We start from the raw sequence: 15195 nt of genomic DNA, 5'->3' as shown, positions 1-15195 counted from the left end.
TGATAGAATAGAGGGTAGTTATGCATTTTGCCAAAAGCTTAGGAGGGTAACAAGACCCTTTAAAGAAAAGTGTGATTGGAAATATGATGATAGAATAGGGGAATAATCATGCATTTTGCCTATGGACATTATTATATCTTCATTTTTTATTATTGTTACATTTTTAAAAAAGGTCTCACAGTTTTCCTAAAACGACTTTATTAAAATAGTATTTTTTTGGTCAATATCACACATTTTATCTTAATTATACTTTTTTTTTTTAAAATCATCTTCATAAATAAATATCTTCCTTTGGGGTATTATTTGAGTATCAACTTTGATATGTATCAAACAATTTTATCTTTAAGGATTCAATTTCGTTCCATTTATTGAATTTTTGTACTTGAATTTTAGTATATATTCTTGTTATGCGTTGATTTCACCACTTATACTCTTTCTTCAGCTGAAATTGACTCCATCTTCTTCTGTCAGAAAGCAAACACCAATATCAACCACAACTAATACTGATTATTTTTTTATTACAACAAAAAATTATTTGATATCAAACATTTATCAATTATTTTTTTCAATATGTATGGTGATAGTGTTTCATGCAATATCCATTGCATACATTAAAAAAATTATGTACCATACAATACAATTTTTCTTTTTGATTGTCATATTCATAAAACTCATTCAATACAAATGTGACATTTGCGAAACTTCATACCAATTTTTATATAAATTTAATACATTGAAAACTCAAAAAAAAATATTACTTAAGTATGAAATGAGTATATAAGTTGATTTCAATGCAATTTATTAAATAATTCATGGATATTATATTATGTACTATACTATTTTCATACACTAAAAACAACTATAAGAATACATCATTTATCTGTAGAATCCTATATACCAATATCATAAATTGAGACACAAAAAATTAAAAATCATTTAAAATATGGCTTTATCTATAATCTATATCTATAATATATTAAAAGTATGAAGACCTTAGAAAAGTTATTTAAGCTTTTCCTACAATTAAATATAGCAATTATTTTCTATAATTAAATCATCCAATAATTTATGTCCAAATATGTAACAACCATCTTTATCCAAGGTTCCAAAATTTTTGTCCAAATTTGAATTTGACTTTTTTCAAATTCCTGTCCTACTATCTAATATTTTTTGTCCAAATTTATAAAAGTCGTCTTTTTTTTCAAGGTTCTCTCAACGTTTTTCACAAAAAATCACCGCCTTTGCCAACTTTTTTCATAAATATTATTTCGTCTCCTATTTGATTTGTACAAATATTATTTCATCTTCTATTTGATTAGTACATTCTTTCCTTCTATTTAAACGGTTGTGATTTTTTTATTATTCATTGTTTTCCATTGTTTCCAGCAACTGCTTCGACAATTTTATTTTCAAATTTTGTCTTCACAACATCTTTTTTTTTTTTTTCATTGTTAATTTGAAGATAATATTACTTGCTATGCCAACTTAAATTAATTTGAAGATAATGTTATTTGCTATGTCAGCTTTAATTACTTAGTTAACTTAGCTTGAGGTGTGCATTAATCTACTTAGATCGAAGTGTTCATTAGTGTATAATTTATTAATGTATTTAACTTTCAGTTGATCCTGGTGTGCATTAATCTACTTAGATTGAAGTCTTCATTAGTCTATAGTTGATTAATCTATTTAACTTTCATTCGATTCTGTTATTACCTTCATGTGTCCTATTTGTTGAATATTTTTAAAATTTCTATTGCTCATAACTAACCTTCTTCATCTATCCACATACCAGTAAAATTCATATATTCAGGTATAATTCTTTTCATCTCACAAATTTACCTCTGCTATTAAATTATACATTCTTGTCCTTCTAACTTTCAGAATGATTTCTTAAAGATTATCATACAATGGATTCTATTATCGAAATTGTGGGAATCAACACCTTGAAGCCAAACAAGTGTATCTGAATGATCAAAGTCTTGGTCATCAAAAACAGGCCAAAGAAAGCGTTTAAGAATGGAGGTGGCTTCCGAAAAATGGTGATATCAGTTAACGAGGAGGTAATATTAAACTTTTTTCATAGATCCTATAAAATAAGGAAGAAAAGAACAACAAAAACTAAAAATAGTACGATATATAAAATAAAGAAAAATAGGTAATAGTAAAATCAAAGAATACGATAGAGAAAGAATTACTAATAATATTTAACTTTAGTACCTTTCAAATTTTATAATATGAAATATTACTTCTCCGTTGCAATAATAATATCTGCATATAGGTAATCATAAGAGAGTAGTAAGGCTAAAATTTATTTCAAAAATTGGCAAAAAAAAAAAAATTTACCTTGAAATTGTTCTGCCTGTATGAGTGTGTTATTTTGTGCATGAATCCAAAAAATATTAAAAAAACTGAAAACCCATGTACCAAGAGGTTCCATCTTTAGCACTATTCACAATTTGCAGCTAATATGCAACTTCAGTACCTTTCATGTTTTACTATAATTTTTAATAGTTGCTTCTCCATTGCAACAATAATACTGCATATGCGTAATCGTAAGAGAGTTGTAAGGCTAAAATTTATTTCAAAAGTTGGCAAAAGAAAAATTTCTTACCTTGAAATTGTCCTGTCTGCATGGATACGTTATATTTTTTCATATTTACTTCTCCGTTGCAGCAATGTTATCCGCATATAAGTAATTGTAAGGCTGGATAAGAATTATTGTCTTCAAATTATAAAATTGTTATTCTTTTGTACATTCATGTTTTATAATTTTTCGTGTCTTCTTTAGTCATTAAATTATATTTTTTTCAGGGTACAAAAGTTAATGTTACGCTTTTTAATGAAGATATTGAAACGTTTAGACATTCATTGAAGCAATCCAAAATTTGTTATATCACAAATAGTCGCATTGATAGAGCTGATCCTAATTTTCAATCAGTCAATAAGAAAATTGAACTTGGATTCTTAAACCCCACTATAGTTCAGGAATGTCACAATCCCTTTTCTATACTTTCTTTTTCGAACAAATTCATTTCATTCAATGGTAAAAGATTACATACCAAGAAAATAATTTTAGGTAATTTTTTTAGCTTTCATAAACTAATAACATTCCCTGTAAATTCGATCTTTTACTATTATGTATCTAATCATGCATACTTAATAATCTTTGCAGATATATTTGGCATCTTCATAAGTTCTAAACTCTTCACAAAAGGCATAATCCGAAGAGAGATGGTACTTATGAATGAGGAGTACGTTGAACTTAATTTTTTAAAAAGCTTCATGAAGAGGAACTTAGTTTTTTAAAAAGCTTCATGAAGAGGAAGTCTTCGTTTAATACATCAACTGCATTATCAATTTAATAATTTAACTTTATTTTTATAATTAAAAAATAAAGGTATGATTGAAAAACTATCACATTATGGGGAAAATTCTTAGATACAGAAGATGCGCTGCTAGAAAAGTTATCTACAAAAAATTTTATCGTAGCATTTTGTGATGTAAGGACTACATTATACTAAGGTACTATCTTAGCAGTTATGGTGTTTATAGTAAATTCTGTCTCTTTTTCTTGCGCCTAGCATTTTACGTTGCAGAAAATTTTGGGCTATCTTCTACCTATATCAGTAGTATGTGGATAGACCCCACATTTGAAAAAGCAATATTTCTCCAACAATAGTAATATGTGTTTTCATATTTATGTAAACAAATAACAGTAAACTATTGTTGTTATAATATACTAACTAACAAACGCACATGTCTTTTTTCAGAAAAAAACTCACAACGATATTACTCTATTGCCAAGTAAATAAATTGAAAGGATCAAAGAAATGATAATTGGTAAAATTGCAGATTATTTATCCTGTGATAAAGGGATACTATTTTCAACTATGACAAGAAATTGTTTAGTTGTTACCTTAATATGACACCTAAATTTTATTTTTTTTTAGGTTAAATATGATAAATTTACTGCAACTATCGTAGCTATAGCGAATGGTGATGACCTCTACTATGATGATTGCACTAACTGCTATAAAAAAGTTAAAATTAATGATAATATTGCAAAATGTCCTCGCTGCCCCACGAAAAAATTACTTACAAGGATAGGTAACACACATAACAACTATCAAATTATTTTTCACCCAAATTAAAAAAATAATATGAATATTTTTTTTTTTATGACTTCGTAGATTTCTTCTAAAATTTGATGTCTTAACTGAGAATGAATGTTGTTCTGTTACATTGTTTGAGGCTGTAAAATACTTGATTGGTTGCGATGTTACAACGTATAGGCAATCAATTTTGGAAAAGGTCATATTAAACTATCCTTTAACACTTATTAAGTATTACAATTGGCTACTTTATTTTGAATTCAACAGATTATCCTTTGCTAACTAATACATCCTTTTTAATGATACAGAAAAAGAAATCCTCATTTTATCGTAACTTGATGCTAATAAGTGAAAAATGTACACATTTCTTATCAAAATCAATGCAAGAAGTGAAGATGATCGAGCGGACAGACGTTTCATTGCAGAAGAAGTCCAATAAGTTAAAAAGATTGTTACGACTGACATAGTAGATGAAGAAGTCAACTCAAAGAATTCAGTCAAGGAGACTAGAAAAAATGAAAATGCTGATGACACATTATCTCATAAAAGAATCAAAGTGGAAAAGAATTAGTGATGTTTTGTTCTCTAGGAAGTAGAACCTCCATATTTTTTTAATCTAGATAGTTAATGATCGTTAAGGTTAAGAACGGATAGTCAAAGTCAAGATACTTATTCATTCTTTAGATTTTTCATATTCTAAACACTAAGCAAATTTTGCTGGCATAACAAATAATATTGGTTAGTTGATTTGTCTATAATTTGATCTAGCTGTATAATATTTATTTTCACTTATTTACAATAATTTTTAATTGCTTATTCTGTATCGCAGGTTATTATTCACTAAGCACATGGCACAAGGTAACTATTAAATTAATTGATACATAATTTTTTAAATTATTTTTTATCACTTTAATAAACAATTTTATTGTTTTTTCTATATAGATCAAGTCACAGTTAATAAAGTCATTCGAATGCATAATAAATATATCATTACAATTACAACAAATTTAGATGTTGAAATAAGCAATTTTGATGAACCAGAAAATTTAGGTACCCACTTATAATTTAAATCTTCTTTAATATAATTTTCACCAGATACAAAAAACAAATAAAAATTAGTAGACTTAGCTCCCTCTAACATACGACAAATTAAAAACAAGTTGTTTAGAATGATCAGAAAAGATAAAAAAATATATCATGTTTCACAAAAAATTCACATAAAATTGGATAAACCGACCCGCATCACTTTGCTTGATTTGCTTGATGCGTGCATTCAAATTTAGAAGCCTATTAATGCTAAATTTTTTTGTGTATTGTCTTCATCTTTATAAAGATATCAACATCATGATCTGTCTTAATAGGTTGTAATCCCTGAGATACTCCATGATCACTTGGATAATTACCATCGTCACTCTAATAACTTAAAGCTTGCACTCTCTGAGATAATCCATCATTATTTTGGGGTAGTTTGACATTAGTGTTGGCAATCCTCCTTTGATATCTGGGAATTCCTTGTGGTGTCATTGTCTTTACGTGGATGTGAAAGTGTAAACAGATTTTTCTGCGTAGCCCATAAATCAAAATTTAGACAATTAAGATATAGGCCAAACTCATAGATGATAAAAACAAAGAGGCATATGTTTCGAACATGTCTACCATTGGCATTGTGATTATCCCTGACCACTCTATGGCAAGTAAGCCAGAAAATACTAAATCAAGTAAAAATTTCAGACTCACTGAACTTCATGTAAATAGCAGAAACAGGGAAGAAAGGAAAACTATGAGGGTCATCGCATGAAAAAATGTCAACCTTGATAAAATACTGATACATGTCATAGGGTGTTTTTGTATCCATGTCACACTGCAATTTGCATTGAAAACAAAAGAGGAATAGTCAAGATTTACGAATGTCCTCGTATATCCATCATATAAAGACACGAGAGAACAAAGTATAGACTAGCAAAAGTGATGTACGCATCAAGAGGATTGACAACACCTAGAAAGTATTCTCCATGAGTTAATCTATTAATCTTGTGACTAATCTGTTGAAAGTATTTTTTTCATAAAGTTACATTAAGGCACGAATACACATGTATGAACAGATGAATCAAGTTTCAAAAATATCTTACATTATAACTGTCCTCCTAAAATGTGAGCAAATCATGGACATGAATATTTGACTGCTGAAAACTCTTCTCGGGTGTAAAGTGAAAATTTATAGCCATTTTATTGACCTCCAAGAACTCATACATATTGCATCCTTTACCTTCTTTCAATTTGACCCTTTTTAGGAAACCATTTCTTTTACACTGACTCATATGAATTTTGAAAGAGAAAGAAGAAAGATCAACCATGACTTTGATCAGCACATCATGAAATATTAAAGCTCAACAACTATGCATTTTTTTCATATTAATTGAATAGTAGGTAGGAAAAATATGTCAAAGATATGAAGCAAAGAAGCACAGTTAGAAGTTAGTCATCACACTATGTAGTCATCCATTTTAAGCGAAGAAACCTGAATTAATCACTGAGCACTTTGTAAAGTCTTGATAGACAATATATAAGTTTGATTATAAGCTAGAAGATACCGATGAGCCTTTAGATGATTGAAAGTTAGAACAACAAGTTACCTCATTCTTCTCATTCTCCATCAGTTTGTCGACTAGGTGAGAACCAATAAATTCAGCTCCACCAGTAACCAAAATTCTCATATTAGACTGCAACCAGAAAAATAAAATATTTTAGTAGACGAATATTAAGGGTTAGAATTTAGTAAATAGAGCAGGCTAAACATAGCATATGCTATTTTATTATGGAATATTTTTGTTTGCATCATCGAAACCCCTACAGTACGATTGTAACTCCAGTAAAGCATATTGATCATGCTAGTTGTATTCTCTTCATAAGTTTTAGTAGAAAAGAAGCTGCATAACTAGCATCCTGAATTTTCTTCATTCATTCTCTTTCACAGAGACTCAAATTTAACGTTGACGCTCCAATTTTTAAGTAAACTGAATGCAGTATTGATTTTTTTTAAAGCTAACAAGAGGATTCAGTCTATACAAGATATGGATATTAAAGAAACAAGGCCAACAAAAAGACACTGAATACATTGATTCCTAAAGGCTCTATCATAAAGGTGTGAAATTGAAGGTAATGCAATACTAATTTATCAATTAAAGTTACTTGCATTATATTTGTGCTACATCTATTATCTATTAACATTTCTAATATTTTTCAAAACAAATTTTGGTGAAATTGACTACATATCATTAATATCGTGTATTCAAATTTGAAAAATATTTTTAAATGCACAAACTGTCATGCTATGAGGTTTCATGAAACCTCCAACATTTTGTTGCGACTGTGAATCAATAAAACTTGCAAATACTGACGTTCCAATTTAATTATATGATTTATTCTTCTCTAAATCTAAAGTAGCAGAAGAATTTCAAAGACACATTAGAGCATATAACAACATATCTGAATTCACTTCTTTTGGTGGTAAACTTGACAATGATCTGGCAAGTTGAGCAAAGGATCAAAAATATCATTATCTCCTCTCATTAATACCCCATGATAATAATTCATGTTATTTTTAGATGTATTTTTTTGACACAGAAAATGAGTCACGTAATAGAATTTTGAAAGTCAAAAAAATTAATTTATCTAAGAAAGTTGTCGCAATAATTAAATAGATAATGAATGGCAATCCTTATGATCATTCAAACTTTAAGGATTTAGTAATCCAAATTGCTTCTACTGCTAAACTATATTAACGTGTCTACAACAAACCATCAGTAGATCAAGTTGCAGCCATTTGGATAGACGGAAACAATCCTAATGTACCATTTGATCGAGAGATTATTGTTCATGAACATTCAGACAATATTCATAGAGTTAAATATTATCACGATTGTTACGACCCACTATAATATCCTTTGCTTTTTCAAGTGGTAAACTAGGTTGGCACCAAGGAATATGAAAACAACATAAAACAAATAAAGATAAGCATGGAACTGAAGTTGCAGGCCTTAACCAGAATATTCCTACATTTGTGTCCGCTAATGAAGTGTTTCACAATGAGGAGCACGGAAAAGTTTAAAAACAAAATTACAATTGACCTTAGAATTGTATAGTTACAACTCTCATATCAATATATTTATAAATATTTTATAGGTGTATGACGTGGAGCTAAAAATTGTGTCTCTTGTACAGAGTACTACTGTTATAAGCTGCAAAAATGCAGTGGAGAAAACACGATAATACTTTTGTGTGAACAATTATTTCAATAATTTGTGGTTGATATGTACATCAAGCTGGAAACTACTTGATTTAAATATTTTAGGTTTGAGCAATCAAATTTTAGAAGAAAATATTACAAGGCATAGTTGATAGTACTATGGCTAGAGAAAGTAGAGGCTTAAAAGTTGGTCAAAGAGTAATACTTCTTGCATCGTTGTCGGAGGACCTAGGGATATGCGTCGTAGATATATGGATGCAATGACTTTGGTTCAACATTTTGGAAAGCTAGATTTATTTATTACAATGACATGTAATCCCGATTGGCCAGAGATCCAAGAGAATTTGACAGGAGGACAACTTGCTCAAGACTGACCTGACTTGGTGACTAGAGTTTTCATATCAAAGTTGCAAGATTTAAAAGATCAAATCTTCAAGAAAAAAATATTTGGGTTTGTTGCAGCATATGTTTATGTGATTGAATTTCAAAAAAGAGGCCTACCACACATTCATATTCTGTTAATACTGAAACAAGGATAAAACATAACATCATCGGATGATTATGACAAATTTATTTATGCTGAACTTTTCAATAAAGAAGAATATTCAGTTTTGCATAACTTGGTTATCAAGCATATGATGAATTTCAGTATTAGACATCAGACTAAGGACTCGGAAACTCAGGAGCATTACACCAAATGCAGAACTTTCTTTCATAGTAGAGTGGAGATGAATTTAGACGAGATGAAAAATATTGATTGGTATCTGAGCAACCAACACTCGAAAAACAACATTCAGCAAACATTTTATAAGGTTGATTAATTTGACGTACTCAATGATACAACAGCCAAAACAAGCTCAAACCAAAACGTTCAACTACACTAAAGTAAGTGAACACAATAAAAATCTTAAATTGACATGACTGAAGTAAGATTTATCTTTTTTTTTTTACCTTATTTAAGGGGATGCTTCCTTTCTGGACACAATACAATCCAACAACCATAGCATACATTCCTGTTCAAAAATAAGGCAAGCACAACTACGAATTTATTGGTAGAGAAGAAATGTACAAATAGTAATAACGAAATAATAAATGAATAATTAGATGTGATCCCTTGAGATTTCAACATGTATCTAGAATTCATCATCCTTCGACAGTTCATAAGTAGACATATAAGCCATTTATACATTAACTTTATCATATTAGATCAAGAATCTAAACCTTTCATCCGCACCTTCGACTTTTCTCAAATAACTTTAAATTTGCGAAGAACGAAAATTCAGAAGTAGAGTATAGCTAAAGTATCTACAAAATAATAAGGGAAAGTTCAACTTAAAAACATCCACTACTATAAAGGGTCTAGCTAACAAAACTATTGGTAACTTTATCTAATTTTTTCATGTCGCTTTTAACTCCTTCAGATAATAGCGAATGTTTTAACCAACCGCTTTGTCAATGAAAAGATACCTTTTCAAATTTTTCTTATCACTGCTACTGAAAATGAATTCCATTAAGTACGGGCTCTCTGCAATTTGGAAAAGTCAGAAATGTTATGCGATGTGATTCTGAAATTACTTGTGTGATATAAGATTTACAAAAATTTATTGAGCAGTACCTGATCTCCTGAACCACACTGTATTTACACTACAAAATAGAACATTTTGCCTCACAATTTAATTGAGTCTAACATGTCTTTCTACCTGGAAAAAAAAAGTTAATTATGTGTCAAAACAACATTAGATGACCTTTTATACGAAAATTTACCATCACGGAAAAAATAAAGAAAATTAAAAACATTTCATGCTAACAGGCGAAGACTAGACTTGGATTCTTACTAAATGCATTTTCATTTGAAGAAAATTCATAATTTTCTATTACTAATAGTTGATCTTACAGTCCACAAAATGGGGTATGCGAAGCTAGAGCCTACAAAGACCTTACCCCTTCCTTAAAAAAGTAGAATAAGCATTTTCAATAGACCGTTGACTCAAAAAAATAGAACACAAACACTACATCATAACAACACGATAAATATATGCAAATCAACTGAAGAAACCATACCCCCTATAAGAAATTTTGATCAATAACCATAATTCCATCAAAAGAAAACACCAAATAAAACAAAGAACAATCATAAACAACTTAAATGAATTCCACCAACAATTAGAAACAAAAAAACACCCTAAAATATATAGAGAAGATTACATTCAGTAGGTTCATGAAAATGCACATAAAAGTCATGCATGCCACTTGCTTCGTTCAGAAACTCAAATTCATGTATCTGAGCTGGCATGCAAACATCAAGACGTTCAGAATTGGTAAGATTAACATGCCTAACACAAATTATATCTGAAACTATAGTAATTATCCATCAGAATCAAAAAATCAGTTTTGCTTGTTCACCTTTTCTTCAGCCAAAAGCCCCAAACTAACATGCATCAACTATTTAATTTCTGGTATAACACCGATATACCCACTTTTTTTACATACAGATATTTAAAATTGATGCTTTAACTCACTAAAATCAAACCTCTTTCTCTCTAAAGTATAACCTTTAATTGAAGGTAAGAGAAGTAATAAATAAAAATTGAAAATTTACCTTAAACTCAGTAACACATGAAGGAGCTGCAGAACTGCTACATTACCTAATGATTCACTTTAAGCTTGAGATTCTTTCTCTCTTGTCTTCCTTTCTCTTTTACTTAGCAGTTCTGTTTAGGTTATTTCCAAAAATCGAACAACATTCAACAAGATAGAGCTTTTTCTTTCCAAATTAAAGCTATCCCATAGATTTTCTTATGTCTGAATCTAGTTGGACAAACTTTTGGGCCTAAAGAAATTGTTTTGGGTCATCTTTGATTTCTTTTATACTTTGGGTCATCTTTGATTTCCTTTATTTTGTTTGGTTTTGTATCCGAATACTTTAACCAAAAAAAATATTCTCTCTCTCTCTCCCTCCCTCTCTCTCTCTCTCTCTCTCTCTCTCTCTCTCTCTCTATATATATATATATATATATATATATATATATATATATATATATATAAAGTTAAAAAAATTAATTGTCACATAAATATAAATAATTAGTTTATGTTTGAATATTTTCATTTGACACAAAATCTCAAGAAAAGTAACTAAAACTTCCAAATCTTGTAGTCTTAATTTATTGAAAATATTTAAAATATATTAAATTATCTTTGTTAGTAATCAAACAAAACCTCAACGATGCTAATATATCTTTTTGGAGGCAGAGAAAAGATATAGTTTTCTATTAAAAACAAAATGTGTATGGAATTTAGGAAATAACTATAATGTGTTAATATTATTTAGAGATTTATTTTAATTGTCACAGCTTATGGAGAAAAAAATAAAATTGTAGAATTGAACGGAGAATATAGTATTGGCCCTTTTGTCATTTGAAAGAAAAGTTTTGAAAATGATTTTATTTATTAATTGTCATAAATTAAAAATACATAAATATATTAAAATAATCTTAACATTAATAAACCATAACCTCAATCATGCTAACATAATTACAAGGTATAATTTTTTTTTTTTTGATAATTTGGATTAAATTAAATAAAGTAGTAATAGTTGCAAACTACAGATAGCTATTAGCTCAGGCTCAAAAATATCAGTAATAGCATTATGGAAAGTGCTATACATCTTAACATTCCTATTAAAAGAGTCCCTAAAATTTTTGCCCAGACATGTTCTAGTGCAAACATTGGAGAAACTTCCAAAATATGAGGGTTGCCAAAAATTTTCCTCCTCGCTCCTTCCATTGCAAGTAAGTCAGCTACTTGATTCTGTTCTCTATAGCAGTGTCGCATGGGTGGAACGCCCACTCTTCTTAGCATGAACCTGCAGGCATCAATAACAAGGTTATAATGCATGTTTTTGTGTTTCAGCATGTGAATAACCTTTTTTGAATCTATATTAATTTTAATGGGGCAGAGGTTATTAGCCTCAACAATTTTTAATCCCTCAAGGAGAACAAGTAACTTCATTTGATTGTTAGTAGCATTAGGGAAACCTTTATAGTATCCCAGAATCCAATCACCTTTATCATTTTTTATTGTGCCCCCTATGCCCCCAACCCCATGATTCCCTAAGATAAAACCATCTGTATTCAGTTTGTAAGATCCTCTTGCCGGGGGAATCTATTTAACCGAAAGAGTGATTGTTTGATCTCCTAGGGGTGTAGAGTTGTTAGCAATGTGGGTGTACTCAACAGCCACGGCATAAGTACTCTCAAAAGTGGGGAGAACATTGGTATTGTTGAATACATTCCCATTCTTGCATTTCCATATTTCCCAGAGGCAGAAGACAGTCAAAACATCAAGTTTAATATGATTGTCAAAGGGTTTATTATGGAACCAATTTTTGGTGACATCGAGCATGTCATTTTAATTTATGGTTACAAGATTAGAGTTGTGCATCTCGTTTTGCTTGACAGACTAGTCCACAGGAGAGTAGTTTATTGGCATTTACTGAAGAGATGCTCTATGTTCTCATGAATATTATTGCATTTGTAGCAATTTGGTTGGATGGGGATACCTCTTCTGCTGAGGATGGAGTTGCAAGGCAGTCTATTGTGGTTGAGGATCCAAAGAAAGTGTATCATCTTATTGGGGATTTTCATGTTCCAGATCCACTTGAAACTTTTGGTTTTATTGTGGGTCTGGGATTTGGAACTAATGAGCTTGTAGGAACTTCTGCTAGTGAAACGCCCACTATCAGTTAAACCCTAGATGGAGTAGTCAGTTAAACTCCTAGTGATATGGAAGAAACTATTTTGGATAGACTGAAAGAAGGTGATGGGAAGATCGAATAGGAGGGAAGAGAAGTCCCGTGTCTATTTTTCCAAAATTCAGAGATGGTGGCATGATGAAGTCCAGCAGTAGCAGGCCCTTGGATGTTGGTATTCAAAGCCTCAGTATTGGGCAGCCACCTATCAGTCCAAAACGTCCCATGTTCCTCCTTGTGAATGATCCAAAAGGAGGTCTCCTTGTAAGTGATTTGGCCAGTGGTGATACATTTCCAGGTCCTGGAAACCATATGTCTATTGCTGGTGTGAGAGTACTTATGATTAAGAGCTTTGCCCAGAGAGAATAGTTTTTTTATGAGTTTCCAAGCTAGAGCACAATGCATAGTATTATTTTTTATATCAGCTTGTTGAATATCCAAAACCATAATGTGATTGGGTTTAGTGATTACATTCCACCTGATCATATGCATTTTTTTCTTGACATCAGTAGTACCCCAAATAAAGTTCTTTTGGATCTTGTCGATATGATTGGTGATCTTGTGGAGAAGAGAAATGTATTGCATGATATGGATGGGGATGTTATTAAGGGAGGCTCTGGATAGGGTGGTCCTTCCAACTTGGTTAAGAAGCTTGGTCTTCCAACTAGCTAATTTTGCTTTCATGTTGTCAATGATAAACTAAAAATTAGCATTGGTGGGAGGATGTTCAGGATAGAGGCAAAGTAGTTGCAGGCATTGGGAGAGCAGTTCCTGGAGAAGATGACTTTGGATTTGGTTCTGTTGATTTTTTGGCTAGAGAATGAGCTGAAGGTGTCCAGAGTTTTTATAATAATCTCAAAATTTTCCTTGTTGGCCCTAGCAAACAAAGTTAAATTATTTGCAAAGAACAGATGAGTATTTTTTAGACCCCTTCTACTAACGACAATAAGAGTTCAGTTAAGGAGATCAACTTCGTAGTCAATCCTTCTAGAAAGAAGCTCCATGCACAAGATGAAGAGGTACGAGAAGATCGGACCTCTTTGTCTTATATCTCTTGAAGGTTGGAAGAATTGGGTTCTAGACCCATTGGTAAGGATACAGATAGAGGTAAAAGAGATACAAGACATGATCAGGTTGGAGAGATTGGTAGGGAAATTGAAGAAGTGGAGGTTCTGTCTTATGAAAGACCATTCAATTTTGTCGAATGCTTTCTCCAAGTCAATTTTGATGATCATATTGCCCTTAGCCCTTTCATTCTAGAGAAGTAGCTAATGAACTCCTGAACAATGATAGCATTATCCGAGGCTCTTCTATTGGCTAAAAAAATTTTTTGGGTAGGACCAATAATGTTGAGAAGCTAAGATTTCATTCTATTAGCAATGATCTTGGTAATGATTTTGTATTGGGTATTACAAAGGCCAATAGGTCTGAAATTTTTTAAGAAGATTGCATTCTGGCACTTGGGGATTAGGTAGATGTAGGTAGTGTTTACCTCTTTGTTCATTTTACTTATTGAGAACACCTTAGTGCAGAAGAAGATGAGTTGAAGGATGATGGTCTACCAAAATTTTTGATAGAAAAGGGGATGAAGACCATCAAGTCCAGGAGCTTTGGTAGCCTTAAAAGTGAAGACAACTTTCTTGATCTCAAAGATAGTGGGGATACTGTCCAACACCTCATGGGCTCTATCAGGGATGGAGCCCCTAGAGGAAGGGTTTTTTTAGCATCTCAGGTGGTAGAAGGATTGATCAGTACAGTAGAGATCCTTATAAAAAGTATGGATGGAATGATTGATGTCCTCTTGGGTATTTAACCAGCTACCATCCTCCTTTTTTAAGGAATTAATCCTATTCTTCCTCCTCATGTTAAGAGTAGCAGTGTGAAAAAAACTAGTGATGGCATCCCCTTCTGTGAGCTAACTTATTCTGGACTTGAGTCTCTAGAAGTTATGCTCAGGTCTAAGGATGTCATTGTACTCTTTAAGGAGAGCAGATTCAAGGGTATGAAGAGAGGAGCTAGTGGGGTAGTGGGCACTTTTCTAGATGCCAGCTAGTCTAGCAAGGATTCTCCTTTTTTAGAGAAAATATTTC

Source organism: Capsicum annuum, chromosome 3 (assembly GCF_002878395.1).
Source record: "Capsicum annuum cultivar UCD-10X-F1 chromosome 3, UCD10Xv1.1, whole genome shotgun sequence".
In the NCBI taxonomy this organism is placed as follows: domain Eukaryota; kingdom Viridiplantae; phylum Streptophyta; class Magnoliopsida; order Solanales; family Solanaceae; genus Capsicum; species Capsicum annuum.
This window is presented reverse-complemented; position numbering follows the sequence as displayed.